Source organism: Crocuta crocuta, unplaced genomic scaffold (assembly GCF_008692635.1).
Source record: "Crocuta crocuta isolate KB4526 unplaced genomic scaffold, BGI_CrCroc_1.0 scaffold291, whole genome shotgun sequence".
In the NCBI taxonomy this organism is placed as follows: domain Eukaryota; kingdom Metazoa; phylum Chordata; class Mammalia; order Carnivora; family Hyaenidae; genus Crocuta; species Crocuta crocuta.
The window spans coordinates 2,200,127-2,219,489 of NW_027527977.1; the positions used below are offsets into that span (position 1 = coordinate 2,200,127).

Here is a 19,363-nt window from a genome sequence, read left to right on the forward strand (position 1 = left end):
AGCTAAGGATGACTGGGGCTAATCAAGACATTTAGAGAAACAGCGTTGTCCATTATTCCCACCATTGCTTTCACTCTTTTAAAGGAGACTGCATGCCTAACATGGGGCTCAAATTCACAACCCCAAGATTAAGACTTGCATGCTCTACTGACTGAGCCAGCCAGTCACCCCATATTCCTAACATTTCTAATCCTCCTGTCTCTGAACCATGAGTTGTTCTTATTCTGAATCCACAAGGATAGTTTAACTTCCAACACAATTCCTTCAATGTAAAAGCGATATTGACAAAATTATCTTGTATTATTTTCGAGATATTTTAATTTGCCTTCAAGTACAAGGTCATCAATTTAGCCTAAGGATTGGAACAAAAAATCAAAATATTAGTAATGGAGGGTGTACTGCATTTGGGCATGATCTAGCCTCCTCCTCTATCCTTCCTTCCATATGATATGTGCCAAAGCTGCCTATGATATTAATAAATTTAATTACCAAAATGTTGCTTAAGGAGTAGGCCACATGGTATACTTGTGCCTCAACAATAATAGCAACAGTAGTCAAAATTAAGAGTCAATATTTCAAACCAAATCATGAAATTCTAGCATATCAAAATGGGATTAAGTGCTTATATTACAAGAGAAGAGTTGTGTAAAAGCAATACCTTAAAGATCTGCCTTACAAATTTAGCAAACAAGTAAAGCAAATCCTGAGTAACTAGAAGAAAGGAAATAATAAATAACAGAAATCAATGAAATAGAAAAAAGAGAAACAAAGAAACAAAAACTGAGAAAGTAAACAAAGCTAAAATTTGATTCTTGGAAAACAACAAATTGGTTAACCCCCTCACTATACTGATCAAGATAGAAAGAAAGAAGGGTGCCTGGGTATGAGATCAAGTCTCTGCATTGACAGCATGGAGTCTGCTTAGGATTCTCTCTCTGCCCCTCCCCTGCTCATGCTTTCTCTCTCTCCCTCTCTCTCTCTCTCAAAATAAACAAGTACACTTTAAGAAAAGATAAAATAAGAGCACAAATCACCAAATTCAGGGAGGAAAGGATTATTACTACAGATCCTACAGACAAAGGTTTAGACAATTACAAACTTTATGCCAACAAATTCAGTGACTTCAAGGACATAGACAAAGAGAAAACAGACACAAGATAAAATAGAAACTTCAAATTGCTATAATTCCCTTAAATTGAATTTACTAAATTGAATACTAAGTTGTTAATTTAAATAGAGACTTAATTGTCAAATATAAAAGAATGGTCACTTTTACATAATGTGCTTTCTCCCTATGGTCACGTAATATGGAAACACTAGGGGTGCCTGGGTGGCTCAGTCGGTTAAGCATCCAACTTTGGCTCAGAGCCTGATCTCCTGGTTTGTGGGTTTGAGCCCCGCGTTGGGCTCTGTGCTGACAGCCAGCTCAGAACCTTGAGCCTATCTTCGGATTCTGTGACTCCCTCTCTCTCTGACACTGCTCACACTGTCTCTGTGTCTCTCTCAAAAATAAATAAAACATTTAAAAAATTAAAAGAAACACTAATGCTAAACCAAGAATTGTTTTCAAAAGCATGGCACCAGTATGAAGGGAATTAGTTGCTTAATCTTAACAAACATGGAAATTGTGCCCTGAGATTCTGATACAACAGTCTCAACTATAGATATATCCTTTTCAAGTAAGATAGTTAGGTGGACTTCCCTCAGGGAAAACCCTTGAATCACACTAGCTCCCCTTTTCTAGACTTTACAGTTCACTTTCCTTATTTTAATACATTTTTTTCCCCAGCTATGTTGATTCCTGTTGATTAATCGTTCACATTCCATTCAGATCTCTGGTCCATTATAGATCTGATTTTGTTCTCCCTTCTGCTGATTCAGGAGATATATTGTCTTTTAAAGTGATCTCTACGGGAGTACCTGAGTGGCTCAGTCAGGTAACCGACCAACTTCAGCCCAGGTCATGATCTCATGGTTTGTGAGTTCAAGCTCCACATTGGGCTCTGTGCTGACAGCTCAGAGCCTGGAGCCTGCTTCTGATTTTGTGTCTCCCTCTCTCTCTCTGCTCCTTCCCTGCTCATGCTCTGTCTTTCTCTCAAAAAAAAAAAAGTTAAAAAATTAAAAAAAATTAAGTGATCTCTATGGATTGCTAAATTTTTGGAAGTGTCCCTAAATAATCACTCTCTTACTTGAAGTGGTTCTCAATCATTCTCTGCTATTAACTATATGTAGTTTGATAAATTACATAGACTTAGTAGGCATCAGTGTCCTTAAGGGTTTATTTCTCAAGCCCAGGGACTATATCACCTATTTAAGTTACACCCTACCTGAAACCCAGTAGATGCCTCTAAATATGTATTACCTGATGGATGTGTAATGTCCTTTTCAAAACTCTTATTTTTCAAATATTTTTTATCTATTCTTGCCAGGTATCTAGTTATAAGATTATTATTATTATTAGCTTGAATACACTTTAACCCAACTTATGACAATAGTAACAAAATATGCTACAAAAAAATGTGAGACTTGCCCCCTGAATTGGTGCTAATATATGAGGTAGCTGAATACTTTGAGAAACCTATCTATTTTCACATGAAACCATAAGGCTGAAATTATGACTGATTATATTTATATTAATTTTCTTATGTTCCTAAATCACATCAGTGACTTGACCCTAGAAGGATTCTGTTGTGACAAAGCATTTTTTGACTAATTTATTAAATAAATACACATGTAGAAACATGAGTTTTTATTTATTTCTATTCCTGATGGCAGATGCCTTCCAAAGCTAAAATAAGAAAATGGGATGATTTATCATGTAGTTCAAATATTCTTTTAGAGTAATAAGGCATAGGAGCTATACTAGTAGAATGCACATCTCCAGAGTAGTCCAGTGATATGATTCTTTTCATTCATTTATTTATTTTTTTAATGACTCTGAGAAGCTAGTCCACCAAGAAGGCTGGACTCCCAAGCTATCTCTACCCTCAGCATCCAAAGCTCCCTAGTCCCTTTTTCAGCAATGACATTGGAAGGATAAGAATATGACTAACAACCCATGTTGCAGACAATATCTTAAGAGGAAGAATAGGAAGAAGAAAAGAAGGGTTTGAATAAGGAAGGGTCAGAGCAAGGTTTGAATGCGCAAGTTCAAGAAAGCACCGTCTGTGCTGAACATCTGTGTTGCACAGCGTATGTACACATTGGAGGATCCAGGACTCGGGCCCATGAACAAGTTCAGGAATAAGATGACAGAAGATAAGTCACTGTCAAATTTTCATAATTTGAAAATAATTTCAAATTCATAATTTGAATTTCAAATTCAAAATTACTGTCATAATTTTGTAGGAGTTACATTATGAACCCCAGAAACCCAGGCAAGAAGTTTAATAAACAACTTGCTGAATTCCTTGTGCATGCTTAATCTGTTAACAGGAAGAGGATTTTGTCACTATGTCACCTTTCTCTTTACTGTTAGGAGTTACGTTTGTGTTATTATTAAGCACTGTGATTTTATTAAAGATTAAATGCCAGGCACATACAGCTACTCATATATGCAGGAATTGTTCTTTAAACTTAGTTATCTTCTTTATTCAGATTAACTAATGCAATGCCAATTATATGCATTGTTTCTATTCCTAGTATTTTCCTTTTTTATATTTTGAAACTGTGTGTAAATATCTTACTATAAATGGAACACATGCTTTCTAATGTCTGAGACATGTGGTTGGAGACTTACCATTATGACCTTCATGAAGTCAATAATTAGTATTTTCTAAGCTAAATATAAAAGAGTTCATTAAGCATTGGTTATTATAAAATATTATCACTATAATTTCCTTCCCATACCCCTATAAAATGAAAGACATATCCATTTGATCCAATGTAAGTATAAAGAATATTTAAATTACTTCTTTGTTTCAGCACTTATTGACAAGATATAAAACAAACAGGATACATTTTCTCTAAAATCAAATACCCTACAAGTTTTGCTATCCTAGGAATATCACTATTAAAATCTATAATAAATAATGTATTAATGGGGAGACTTCATGGCTCAGTCAGTTGAGGGTCTGACTCTTGATTTTGGCTCAGGTCATGACCAGAGTCATGGGATTGAACCTTGCATTGTGTTTTGTGCTGAGCATGGAGCCTGCTTGGGGTATGTTTGTTTGTTCTTGTTCTCTCTCTCTCTCTCCCTCCGTCCCTCCCTACACACACACACACACACACACACACACACACACACACGGCCCCTCTTCCCCTCTCATGCTCACTCCCTTTCTCTAAAATAACAATAATAACAACAATAATAATGTATTAATTATATTTGAAGGCTGTCTAACTTATGAAAGAGTATATTTCTAACCCACATCTCAGAAATAAGAGATCAAGTTTCTTTGAGAGAAACACGAGAATCATGATTGGCCTGTGATTGCCCCACCTCTTTGTAAAGGAGATAAAGTTACACACAAGTAACATTTACTCACTGGGAAAATAGATTATTTACATGGTGGATACATTATTATAGTTAAGTAGAAAATTCTTCATTCTTAGTTAAAGCAGACAAAATCAAAACCAAAACAATTCCACTAAACCATTATATAGTCAACTCTGGTACTATAGGTTCAATTCTAGTAGGAATTTCTACCTTAGAGTTGTGACAATAGGATTCTATACAAAGTGCCTATGCAAGCTTTAAGGTAGGTTCTTTAAAATAATACTTAATTTTATTGAAGTCCATCAATCTGGCATTCAAGATGAGATTGTGAAAAGCAGCTAGTGACTATAATTCAGAGCTTTACAACATGTTCTAGCGAACAAAAGTCATACTGTTGTGTTTAGACACTAGCTGAAATTCTGCAGATTAGGAGAGAACCCATTAAAAGGGAGAGACTGGCATGGGGGAAAGTGGAGGAGTGGCAGAGTAAACTGGAGAGGCTAAGGGAGAGCAGGGTCCCAAGCCTTTTAAAAACAGGTCGAGGATGGTAGGTCAAAAGACTCCATGTCTCCTGGAGCGGGAAGGAGGACAGAGAGTATTTGTGCAGGTGGAGATGGAGGACTGAAAGCCCTCATCTGCTGAGACACGTGAGGCCAGACAAGGTCATCAACTGGAAGTCAAGTGTGAGGATGTATGTTGGGGGCAGGGGATGCATGAAGAGAAGATCGGTAGAATGTTTGAAGATGGAGAAAATAAGGTGAAATGGTCACTGTGCAAGAGGGGTGGACCCAGTCTTTCTATACTTTAGTGCTTATACAACGCTGGGGAACCAGTGTGTTAAAGTAGATACAGAATTGTGAATTCAAAATAAGTGAATATTAGTTAAAATGAGAAATAAATGTAAACCTCATAAATACCATAAACACGATAAAATCTAGGGAAAATTAATATTATTAACTAATTACCCAGCATATCACTTACTTTTTCCTAGTTTTTGTTGCTTTTTTATATTAACAATAAGGTTGTAATATTTTCTACAGAGGGTAGAAAGGTAATTCAGTCTTGCCTTTAACCTAGATGACTGACACTTATTTTCTATCACTAGTAGTACAGAAAAGTTACTTTTAGCTTTACAACGAATGATTGGTAATACATAAATGTTTAGAGTTGTTATCAAATGTGGGAAGTTCCTCACAAAGTTTTGGTCATGTATGAGAGCTATAATATCTGAATAAATATTTATAAAGCAACTCTTGTGACACTGGCATTCAAAACCATACTTCTCTAATTCTCACTTTCTTCTCATACCTTGGGATACATTTATAACACATGAGACCTAGGGGCTGACTCTCATGTGTCACAGCATGGGTGAGTTGACACACGTGGCTAGAAAGAATTTTATATGGAAGTGAATTTGGAGATGCCTGGGTTGCTCAGTTGGTTGAGTGTCCAATTCTTGGTTTTGGCTGGAAAGCACTAGCTGGGGAGAGGGGCAGAGGAGGAGAGACAATCCCAAGCAGGCTCCACACTCAGCACAGACACCTATGCGAGGCTTGATCCCACAACCCTGGGATCATGACCTAAGCCAAAATCAAGAGTTGGATGCTCAACTAATTGAGCCACCCAGGCACCCTCAGGAAGTCAAATTTCTATCTGAATCAACTAGTCCAGGATTATCAAGCAATAACCCCTGAAATAATCAGCCCCAAACAGCTAGCACTTAATAACTGTTGCGGATGAAATGACCAAAGACAAGACACACAAAAGACAGACACAGACACAACTCCAGCCGGAGGAAAAATTCTACGCAAGCCTCCCTTGTGGTTTATTTTTATACCCCGGTAGCTGGATACATACTGAAATCTACAAGATGTATTCTTTTACCAAATAAGGACAAGNCTCGTATGCGAGCAGATCAGTATAACCTTGGATACTGTGTGCAGGCCTCTTGGCAGAACATTCTGTTTGCAGGCATGATCTGCCCAAGCAGAGAGTCTCGTTTGCAGGCACATTCCCGCTCCCCTAACCACTCTTTCTCGTGGTCACTGTCGGGCTCCCACAATAACTATCGCCTTCCCTAATTTTCTTCCCAATTTCCTTCCCAATTTCCAACTTAGCACCAAATGAAGAAAACCAAATATGTGTCTCCAGTCAATCACATAGGATGCTCCATTTCTAATAAGCCCACCTCCAACTTCACCGTGCCAACAACAGCATCCAATCACCATATATCTGAAGTCTTCCCTTTTTTCCACCATAAAGCTTTCTCACTCTCTCTGCCTTTAAGTCTCTGCCAAATGCAAGTGATGATGGCTAACTCCTGTGTTGTAGAAAATTCAGAATAAATAGGTGTTGCTTGTTCTCATTTGGGTAGTCTATATTTCCACAGAAGTCAAGGTTTTGGATCAATTATTCACCTGGATAATAGTGGTTGCAGAGTTAGAATGGAGAAGGAAACTGGGAACTAGTTTCAGTGGCTTTCAGGATGAAAAGCAGTGCCTACTATGTCAAAATAAGACATATCAAGTAGAGAGAGCAGGTAATGAGCCTAATGACATCAGCCTCAGAGAAGCAGGGGTTTTTACTTAGGGTTAAAGAGCACTCCACGAAAATATAAAACAGTTTGTTGACTCTAGTTTCAGAATTGTGCACAGTACCAGGAACAAGGCTTGAAGAAAGAGAGTCAAAGGTTGGGAGAGCCCATGAATGAATCAGGAAAGAGATGTGTATTCTGGAGATGTAGATTGTGATGGTGGCTCAAGCAAGCAGGGATGCCAAGCAAAATATACTGTACCCTGATCCTCTCTAACGTGGTGTGGAAGTTGGACAGTATCAGAGGGGTCCTATGGACTTCACAGCTTGCCAGTGGTGGCCTCTGGTTACTGTTTACAGAAGTCTCAGGTAGACAGACGGCGGTCATCCCAGGGTTGTTTCAGCTAATATAAAATGGTTGCTCAGGAGAGCCTCACATACAGAAATATCTGACAGGAAGTCCACAGACTAAGGGAAGTGGTGCCTGGAAGGGGGACAGGATGGGATAGGTATTAGAATGGCAAAGTAAGACTCACTTCACTACAAAGATGCCTTCAAGCCATAAATTTGGTGGCCCGTCTTCTCTATTATTTCTTTCCTTCCTTCTTCCTTCCTCCCTTTTTCTCTTTCCATTCCTTCCTCCTTCCCTAAAACTTCCTCACAGCAAGTTTAGTTGACCCTAATTCTTAGCAAGAAAAAATGACTCACAATTTTGCCTCACATAATTACCTAGTAATAGTAATGAGGAAAGGGTGGGGGGAGAGAAAAAGCACACTTGTAGATGTCTACCTATGCCTCTGGAAAAATTAAACATAATCCAGGTAACTTCATTTTGGCTTGTATTTCGATGCAGGGTCAGCTATGATGAGGACTAAGAGTGGATAAGTGCTATAATCATCAGGAATTCTCTCCACACAGTCTAGTGAAAGCAACTCACCAAGAGGTTTCAGTTATTTGTCATATCACATACTTGATGAGGGTCCATTTGCTTTTTTACATTGCCACTTGGCCTTTTTAATATTATAGCATACGATACCAGAAGTATAAACATAGAGCCACAGGCACACCTAAGTGGCTCAGTCAGTTAAGCATCCAACTTCAGCTCAGGTAGTGATCTCATGGATTGTGAGTTGAAGACCTGCGTCAGGCCCTGCACTGACAGTATGGAGTCTGCCTCAGATTCTCTGTCTCCATTTCTCTCTACCCCTCCCCCCACTCACACTCTCTCTCAAAAAACAAATATTTAAAATGAAATAATCAGCCACAAATTTAACAAACAACAGTCTAAAGACTGTAACATTGGTTATTCAGTTTTATAGCCAAACCTAGAGTCCTGGTGTTCATAAAGAAGAAGTTTTATTTTTACTTCTCTAGCATTTAGTAATGACTAAAAGACTGGGGGTTTATCAGTGTCTTTCCATCCACTTTCCTCTGTCATCTTCAGAGTTAATTCTAGTATTTTCATTTTGACATGAGGCAAAAATAAAGCACAAGTAAGCAATGCATTAGGGTCCCTGAGCTGCTAAACGGGTGTAGTTCTTAATTGTGGAAGAGATTACACGCTACCCACTTAAGAGAGAGGTGTGCACAAAGCCAGTAGATATCATCTTTCACTGTCCTGGCCACGGCTGACACAAGCCCTTGGTGACAGTCTACCTTCCTTTTGAAATAATGTTTCATCATTTCTTCCTCTGGATTTCTTTCCTTCTTGCTTACCCTCAGTTGGGGAAGGTTTAGTTTTAAGTAATGATGATCTTTCTCACTTGTTTCTGTCTTTTCTTTTCCCACCTCCCAAATGGCCTTATCTGCCAGTCACAATTTTTGTGGTCTGCAATTCTGATCACTTTTAAATGAAACCCATGCTGGCTTTGGTAATCATAATGTCATTTACAATTTACCACTAAACACGTTTATTCAGTTAGTAGCACACTGGAGAAAGAGAACTCCATATGAACTCACCGTGAAAGGCCTAATCTGATTATTTCCTCATGAAAATCCAGGCAGGGGTGCTTGTAAGAGGGGCTGAGAGGAGAAGGGAAAAAAAAAGCAAGGTCTGGCCACAGCTGACTTTCATAATCAATGGGAATAGATAAGTGGCACAGCCTGTCAGGGACGGCCGCCCAGTCACCCCAGGGCATTCTTCTCAAAAAGGCAAGGGTGGACAGGACTTAATAAATGCTGAGTGACCAGTGAGTATTGGATTGGCATATGCTATTGCATTCAAGATGGACAAGCACAGTGATAAAGTCCAGAAGCTCTTCTGTAAGTGAGGGAAATTAGATTAAGCAGGTTGTATTTGTGTGTGCATGTGTGCACATGAGCCCTTGCTTTGTGTATACTTTAACATCTTAAAAGATCCTAGACATGCACTATGCTCCATCCACTTTCCCGTAGATTGGAAACTACAGACCTAAATGCCAAGAAAGGAGGTGAGTTAGGTATGTCTGGTGAAGAGGAGGAAAGAGGAAGATAGGGTGTGAGTGTGTGTGTGTGTGCGCGCGTGTGTGTGCGCGTGCACGCACATGCCTGCATATGTACTCAGGTTGCTTCCAGGGTTCTAACAAATATTAACTTTGTGTCAATATTTGTCCTTCCTGTCGTGAAATGAGGATTTTCCACCTCATTTCACATTTGAAAAGAAAATATGCCAAAGGGGTCGTCTTTGCTAGGAAAAAAAATTAAAAGAAGAGGAAGAAAAGAAACAACTTCTATCCTTTATTTAGAAAAATGGGTCAGAAGGAAAGAAAAAAAAGTATTTTTAAAATAAATGTTTTGACTCAAAGGCACATAAAATCCTTCCATCTCCCCCTATCAAGAAAAGGGAAAAATTTATATGTTTAAAATTGAATGAAATACATCAACATTAATGATTTTTTTCCTTGAGGTTAACATCACCATTTCCCTCAATATTTTTTTTAGTCATTTTGTGATAGATTTCCCAATTCGTGGTAGAGTAAAGCATTGGCAATTTTGACAAAAACAAAATATGTAATCATTCTCTTATTTTCAAGAAATGAAATCATTTACAATTCTTTTCTGTCAAACAACATTTACACCTCATTATTTCTAATTTAACAAATATGTATGGTCACAGATCAAATAAAGTGTAGACAGGTTGAATTTATCCCCATTTATATATGTTGTTGTAGCCCCTCAGGCTGTGAAGAGTGAAACTCCAAAATCGCAAAGCTGTGTTCCTAAATATGCAGAGAGTAAGTGAAATCTTGAAAAGAAATATTTAAAAAATATTTTGTTCATACTAGAAATAGACAAAAGTTGTCCACTTTTTTTTTTAGAATGGGGGGTTCCAGTTAAAAGTTAAAAAAACACTTCAAATAATAATGGCTATATGGTGTATTCGTAAGGTGAATTTATAATGGTGTCCTTATGCATCATAGATTCAATATAGATGGCAGAAGCAGAAGCTTGCTAACTTGGAGTGTAGAATTAGAGGTCTGTAACATCTATTGAGTGACCACAATATGGTAGTACTAGTTACTGTAAAAGAGATAGGGTAGATATGCTTGCACATACACTCATTGACACAGATACTTTTATAAGAAAATGTAATGTGAAGAAACTTAAATTTCATGAAATTAAAAAATTAGTGTATTTAAAGTTCAGGTTTAGGAGCTTCAAGATTAAGGCATTTCCAGGTTGGCTTTCCTAATTTGCTGAACAGTGGTGCTTAGGAACATAGTCTCCCTGACATCATTCTAATTGAAATAGACAGCATTCTTGTTAGAATGGTGATTGGTGTGGTGAAGTAGCTTCTGATGCATGGGAGTCATGATGGGGTGGAAAAGAGAAGTCCAAGTGTAGAGACACCAGTACAGGACTAAAGATACTGCACAGGAGGGGCACCTGGGGGCTCAGTCAGTTAAGCGTCCAACTTCAGCTCAGGTGATGATCTCATAGTCCATGAGTTTAAGCNTTGCACAGGAGGGGCACCTGGGGGCTCAGTCAGTTAAGGGTCCAACTTCAGCTCAGGTGATGATCTCATAGTCCATGAGTTTAAGCCCTGTGTCAGGCTCTATGCTGACAGCTCAGAGCCTGGAGCCTGCTTTGGATTCTGTGTGTCTTTCTCTCTGCCCTCCCTCTGCTCGCTCTCTGTCTGTCTCTCTCACTCACAAAAATAAATAAACATTAAAAAAATTAAAAAGTAAAGATACTGTACAGGAACAGAAAGCTGGAAGCTCTTAGATGAGAAGTACATACCTCTGCAGGCATAATGGGCAAATGGACTTCAGGGGCTACAGATTATACTAGGATTTGACACAACTTCATGAGCAATCTCACCAGGGTTCTTGAACTTGTGTCTATTTTCAATAGGAATACATTTCCAATCTAATCTGAGAAAAATGGAAAACTATACAAAACCAGCCATTACATGAAGCAAAGATGCCTGTAAGGTCTTCTGTGAAAAGTCTTTCTGTCTTGATTAAGTTCTTTTGATGAGTATTTCCAAATACATGTTTTCTTTTTATATGAGTGTTACTTTGAGGGGAAAATGATCAGAAGATTAAGTGATGAAATGAGATTGAAGATGAGGGAAGAGAATCAGGTTCATATCAAATAGACCCTTCTTCTGAATCAATCACTTTTAAATAAAAAAATTTATTGATAAAGTCCATACAAAGTCCCAAAGACTATCCTTTATTATTTTACTATATTGAAATGTCATGTATATTTTGCTTAAAATTAGTGGCTTAGAAAATGTTTTTTTGTATTTTTGTTATTTGTTGCATTATAATTTGCCCTGCAAACATCAATGGGAATGTATGGTCTCAATTATGACTTTTATTCTTTGAATACTACATTGAAAACAGCCAAAGCAAATACAAGGGTTAAGAGATCAGGTTTTCTAGCCAGAGAGATTGGCATTGGACTTCCTAGCTGCAAAACCAAGGGGAAGTTACTTATCTTCTGACTCAGTAACTCATTTATTAAAAGGGATTGAAAATAGCACCCAATCCACAAGCCGTTGGACAGGATTAAATGAGATGAAGTATGTGCATTGTCAGGAACAAACATGTGCTAATGAATATAAGCTGCTACAGTAGCCATAATGAAAAAAGGAATATTTTTAAAGATACTTTGCACTCTCCTTTTATGGCACTATCCTCTGCTCAAACTAATAACATTTGCCTTGTAGTCTGAAACCACATCCAGAAGCCTGGCAAGCATTCATGATGAACAATGTTGAAAAGACACAATTCACAGGTGAATAAAACACAGACATACTATCTACAATTTGAGAAAATATGTGCAGAAAAACATACATGCATGTCTCTAAGTAAGATATCTATTTTTCTACCAATCAAGAAATCAATAAAAACCTGCAAAATTGAAGATGGTTTCAACCCTTTCATCTAATCTTAACTTTCCCTTCATTCCTTTGGAAATCCTCTCCACTCCACTCCCCTTTTGTCTCCACCCTCGGATTTCTTTTTTGCTTGCAAACCTTGCCTGCCATCTTTGAACAAAGTGATGTTCATGGGTTAGATTAAAGGCAGGGGCATCCAACAGCGTTCTTTACAAGTACAGGCTGAACACACTCTTTCCCGGAATGATAAACTTATCACCTCTCCAGCCCTCAGTTTGAAGCTGCAGTAATTCTGTTGGATGCCAAAACTAAAATCAATGTGGCTGGGCCATGCCCAGCTCTGAGCTGCGGCTGTAATGAGATTTGAATGGGAAGCCCCGGACACAATAAATCTGCGCCATATGTGACCATTTCCTGTGTCAGTTCCTTTCTCATAACCAGTGGAGACTTTTTTTCCCCTCTCATGACCCCACACCATGACTCTGAAATCTTTCATGGCTGCTTATGGGCCTCAGGCTTTTTACAGCAGTTGTATAAATAAATGAATTTGACAGCAAACATCATAACAGTTAGCAGTAATGTGTGTTCGCCACAAGTGCCTATACTACTCACTGGAGAAATGGCAGAGGAAACAGCTTGTTTTGTTACCTAAACAAAAGTAGTTTCATTTGACAAGTGCTGAAAGAATTAGTCAAATAAACTTGAAATCCACTAGGACTGTTTTTGCCAATTCTCCCTGCCAGTGAAATGTTCCCAGCTCCTCTGTGCCCATGACTCACAAGAGATAAATTTCCCTCTTTTATTCTGAGATAAAGATCTGGGCTGGGAATACAAAACCTTTGCCTGATATCTTATATTAATCTTCTTTGCAAGGTAAGGTTGTCACGTAGGGGAACTCAGGTACAGCAAAGAGTTTCTAAAGGAACTTGTAGATGACAAGCCAAGGAAGGTGGCTCAGGTGGGTAGGAGAGGAGGTGACAGCAATGACCCACCCCACTGATTACCTGTTGAAAGCAAACTGGAGGTTGCGAGGGTTTCCTTTTCCTTCACATTTCCTATAGTCAAGAAACAAAAATCTCTACACCAGAATCTTGCTGAAAGACGTTTTCATTTTCCCTGTATCTCTACAGTCCCAAGAAATGAAGTTGCCTATATTGGGGAAATTTGTGGTCAATTTAGATAAGCACAAAAGAGCATAGATTTTTCTCAGTCATATGGATTGGTTGTTTATAAGTCCTTAAATTTTTCTGCTCCCCTATGGGAATCTTAATAACATCTCCATTATTCCATCTGTGAAAGAAAGATGTTACAACTCAGTGATTATTCCTATGGACTCTGGTCCAAAGTGCTTAGGTTCAAACCCCAGGTCTGCTACTGACTCTCTGTGTGATTTTAGGCAAATAACTTACATTCCCTGTACTTTAGTTTCCTCTTTGGCAAAGTCAGATGAAAAATGGTATGGTTTCAAGCTCATAAGGCGGCTGTGATGTGTATTTTAAAGGACTCGGGACATAAAGGATAAATGGAGGACATTATGCTAAGTGAAACAAGCCAGTTTTAAAAAATAAATACTGCATGACAATACCTATATTTGTAATAGTCAAACTCACAGAAGCAGAGAACAGAATGGTGGTCACCAGAGGCTAGAGAGGAAGGGGAAAAAAGGCTCAGAACAGTGGCTGAGATATAATAAGTGTTGTCATTGTTGTTATTATTATTCCAAACAAAGAAACTTGGATAATTGTCTGTTTAAAAACACTAGAGTTCTTCTCTAGGATAGCTTGATCTTGGCAGCTGATCTGGGAAATACAATTGGAAATGTTGGTTGGAAAATCATAAGAACACTTTCATTGAAGTCAATTACAATTAGTTGCAAGATATAGTGTATCACTACTTTAAATAAAAATATCATCTGGACCTTGAAAATATACTTTTTACATGTAGGTTTTTTTCATTCTTTTTAAAGTACTACTCTTTGTCGTGGTCAAGTAACCATTACCTCTAGAACCTTCTTATGCTCAACAAAAGTATCGCTGATAAGGGGAATAAAAATTGAGAGTTATTCCCAACTAACAGATCTTAAGCAGAGTCTATGTTCTTCTCTTTATTTCTATCTTTTTAAAATTTACTTATTAAAATGGCTCAAAGTGTTTTTGCTTCCGTGATTATATTCAAGAAAGCATCTTTATATTTTAGAAGATATAGATTATAATCAATATAATATAAATATTTCAATATATAGAGAATCTACTACCTACACAATAAATTCCTAATGTCTCTGTATTAGCTGACTGACAAATCCATTTAATTATACATCTCTAGTCAACTATTTCTATGGAGAAGGTAAAAAACGTGAATAAATTGAAGTGTTCAAAACCAAACAGACTCTTTAAGTTTTGTTCATAGAGCAGTGCCTAAAAATGGAAAGAAGTGTGACAGCTGCAGGTAAGGAACCATTTGACTTTATAAAACAAAGACAAGCCAGGAACAGGGCAAGTAGGTTTGGTTTTGATTTGTGAGGGGGTTTTGCTAGAAAACCAAATACATAAAGTGACATCATCCTATTGTAAAAACAGCTTTGAAATTTCATGTACAGTAAAATAAACTGAAAATCTCATCTTATCATTGATTCCTGTGTACAGGCCATGACACAACATCTAGGAAACATCTCTGAAACTAGTATATGAGTGAATAACTTTGTCCCCTAGGAACCTTATGTTGAGGAATGTCATCTGACCTAATGTTTTTCTTGCTACATCCAAATCGTTTCTCAAGATCTGCTCCCAGGATGCATATTCTGATTCACCTTGGGAGTCAGGAAGGTGAAGAGTGCATGAAATGGATAACTCCAGCTATTCACACTCCACATGGCCACCAAGGCTGAATAAACACAGAGCAGAGCCGTGTACCCTTTGACTGGCCACTCCTACTGCCTCTTAATTAGCAAATGAACACTGCCACCTTGTAAAGTCTGGTTTGCTGAGTTAAAGAGGAAACTGAGAAGGTAGAGAAATTCTAGAAGACCAGTAGGCTTAATCAAGCATTGTGGAGCTGTGAAAATAATCTCTCATCTGTTTCTTCATCATTTTCTGGATATAGGAGTGAACACCCATACAGGCCAGGCTTATCTCAGGAAGTGACAGGCTTGTATTTCCCCATCCTCTTGTGGTTGAGTAGAATCATCAATTAGTCATCTATCATTGAGAAGAGGTAACAAGTATCTCTTTGGGGCCATACAATTTAATTGAAAGAGTTGGCAAACTATAGGCCATAGGTCAGATCTAGCCCACTGGCTACTGTAAATAAAGTTTTATTGGAACACAGCCTATATTATAAACTATTGTAAACTCTGTTTTTGCATTGCAATAGCAGAGTTGAATGATTGCGACAGAAACTCTATGGACGTGAAGGTGAAATTGGAAATGCTTACTGTCTAGCCCTTTACAGAAAATGTTTGTCAATCTCTGCTCTCAGAGTTCTAAGCCTGTCTCTGGGGCAGTGAGCAGCAAAGTACAAGATGAAGGCTTATCTCTCAGCCTGGGCCCCTGCCAACCAGAGGTAGACAAGAGTAAGCAACAAATAGACCTTTGTTGTTTTAAGCTACTGAGATTTGCAAACTGTGCATTATGGCATCCTAACCTATCTTACTCTGATGGATATAGCATCTTTACTATTCTCATGTGTATCTTTTTTCTGCACATACATAATATATCCTGCTTTAGGGAAGGCAGAAAAAAAAAGCATAAGAGGACTTTGTTTTTCTTTTTCTTTTTCTTTTTTTTTTTCCTTGTCCTCAGGATACAGGATGAGGACATGAAATGTTTGAGTTCTCAGTCAACATTTGGACTGGAATTTTTCCCTTTCTAAACATAAATTTTCTTTGTATAGCTTATCCCAATATATGTCTCATTTAATACCTGAGAATCAATCTTCTCTGTTAAAGTTCTTTGAACATTTGTCCCACCAATCTCTACAAACCTGCCTTCTTTGCCATGGCAATATAAAGATGAAATGTCCTCAATATATTATACACAGAAGGTCGTTGAAGTAATTAGGGGAAAAGATTTCCGTAAGCCCAGAATTGGCATGCTGAAGTCTTTCAGAATGAGCTCTTGCATTTGGGCTTTGGCAGTTCTAATATGGGTGGAAAATGGATACAGCTGGCTCTACTTGCTTATTTTGCTATGTTCAGAGCTTCTCCTTTGGAGGAAAAAGAAACAGGTCTATTTTTTGGCAGAAAACAATGTAGTCTCCTTCAACCTCACAGAAGGGCAAGCTCACTGGACAGTCTGCCATGGATACTGCTTTTTGGAAGCAGGAAGTGATGGAGGTCATAATGACAGCATCCTGTTCCCAGTGTCAGCCATCAAAGGGAGAGCCAAGGAAAATCTTGTCAAGATTTTCAGATTGGGATGTGATGCATAGGGACACTAGTTTGAAGATGGCAATTCCAATTAATTTTCTTCTTACTCCTGGTGACTTCTGACAACAAACAGACTACGTGCACTTCAGTTCCCTTCTCATACAATAGAAAGCCATATACATGGGTATTTACCTACAGAGAGGTTGCATAAAAGTTAACTGCACTAATATTTAGGAAATACTACAGGGAAAAGGGACTTGAAAGAGGAGGCGGCCACTCAAGTAATCTGCTCACTGAAGGCAATAGATAGGAGCCAGGAGGGAGAGTGGACGGCAAAGATGACTGGATTAACCAGATACTGTTCAGTCAATTGAATAAATAATTTGTTTGAAGTCTTTTAATTAAGATACTTGCCCAGGGGCTCGCAGGTAAACCACTTCCAAGTCCTATTTCAATCCATGGCTCCCCATAAGAAGTGGGACAACACAATTCAGCAAGGTGAAGGGGTTTTACTGACATTTGGAAACTCAACTTTGAGGCACAAAACATAACTGTATTACTGAGATACACAACTGGCACCAAAGATTCAGACAAAATGGCTTGTTTATAGCAAAGGCTGTATATAAGCTGGGAGGCAAAGTAGTGGCTGGAGATATAAGAACAAATACCGCAAAACTTATCTACAGAATCCAAAAAACACTATACACAGATTCAACATGGGAAAGCATAGTGATTAAGCAAAATTTCAGTTAGCCATACAGAAGATTTAAAAAGTATTAACACTTATGTGCTATGGTTTATCTGCAGGGATACTTCACAATGAACTCTTCAATTTGGGTGGAGTCTGGTATAGAATCAGGAAGTCCATAGTCATCCAAAAAGTTCCCATCTTTAATCTTTGTAAATTCAGAGGTGGTGGTGATGAGAAAAAAATAAACAACAAAAACAAATAAACAGGAAATGAGTATCATTTTCCAGCTTCTTCATTATATAGTTTGACATTTTAAGCACTGATTTAACAATATATTTTGACATGTGCCATTATCCTGATAGTGACCTAGACCCTGGGAATAAGTAGTTAAAAATAAAAGGAGAGTCACAATGCCTGCCTTCATGGAACTTACTTAGAGTCAAGTTTCTAGTTTAAAAAAATTGCCTTATTTTCAGATAGTGCACTCAAGGGCAATCTGAGATATCTGCCTTACTCATCTTAGTGTATCTTGCTTCTGTCCAAGTGCCTGATACAGACAAAGGGAAGAAACCTCAAAATTCTGTGAGTTGGTCCGATGTGCCAGATACTGGAGAGCCATTCAATATGTCTTATTTTACTTAGTCAACACACGAAGCTGAGGTGTCTTTTTATCACTTCCATTTTCCAAATAAGAAAACTGGACTTGAAGCTTCACATAAAGGACCCAAAATGGCAGAGTCAGACTAGAAGCAGCCTAGATCCCTGAATCACCACCAGGAGCACACCTGTCAGGGGAGCCAGCTAGCCTTCTTTAGGCTGATATGTGAGTGAAAAAAAATTTTTTTTGTTTGTTGAACAATGGAGATTTGGGAATTATCTGCTAATTGGAGTTAATTACTCTGTATCACACAGTATCCATGTTTTATATGAATAAATGAAATGAATAAGTACACAGACATAAAGAGCAAACAAGGCTAAGGTCCCAGTTGGTTTAGAAGAGGTATTAAGAGGAAAGGCTGGACGCCCTGACTTTCTGGCCTAGACCACACTTATCATTTAAGGAAACTTCACTTGTTGAGAGTATTGTTGTCCTCTTTCTGAATTTCACTGAGAACTGGCTACAGATGAGTTCGCCCTCTAGGTGATCACTTGGTGGCCAGCTCAAAATCTAATTTGGGTAGCCCTTAAAGACAGCTAAAAATTCAAAGTTACCCTAAGGTCTGGAAGACGAGAACATAAGCAACATGTCAAGAAAGAAACCCGGAAGCTATAAGTACCTGGTTTAAACTTTGAAGAAAGTTTGACAAAAGGGCAAGAGCATATTCACAGTTCCTTAGGGACAACTCATGTGCTTTCTATTGGACCTGCTCACTGTCAAAGGCCAATTTCCATCCAGTACAACACACCAAGTTAGTTATATGAATATTATGTTAAGAGAAATTCACACACTGGGTCAAAAGCAAAATTAAACCACATCCATCATTGGGGAGTTTATCATTCCAGCAACTACAAAATTCTTTTTGCTTGGAATCAAGGTTGATGTCTCCTGAAATACAGGATTTTCCAGATAAAGCTACCCACCAGTCTTTCAAGAATGGTTTTACAGGTTAATAGGAGCTCCCTCCTGAGAAAAACTATACCCCATAATGCATCTGGCCAATTCTTTGGTGCCATTCAAATTGTTCAGGGTAAGAGTGGGAGAATTCCTTCCCTGTCCTCTGAGACGATCATTTTATGCCCCAAAGCTTCAACCTCATTATTCTCATCATAGAGCATAATTACAATGTTATTATTGGTCATAAAATTAACCAGATTTTCCTCTCTTTTCTTTTCCTCTTCAGCATTTGACTCCATGACCTCCCTCCACAGAAAAGTCTATGGACTGATTATATGGTAAGTGTAGAAGTATTTCCTTTTATTTGTTTAAAATTTTCCCACTGTTAATTTCATTGAGGGCATACTTGCTCTCATATTATGAAACGAGGTAAAGAAAAACTAAAAGAATGTTTA

The 19,363-nt window shown here is 38.1% G+C and overlaps 1 protein-coding gene across 1 annotated transcript in view; it reads right to left on the bottom strand.

Moving 5' to 3' along the window:
- Window positions 1-19,363, bottom strand: part of PKHD1 (PKHD1 ciliary IPT domain containing fibrocystin/polyductin) — a 487,578-nt gene that overhangs the window by 49,773 nt on the left and 418,442 nt on the right. The window lies entirely within an intron of this gene.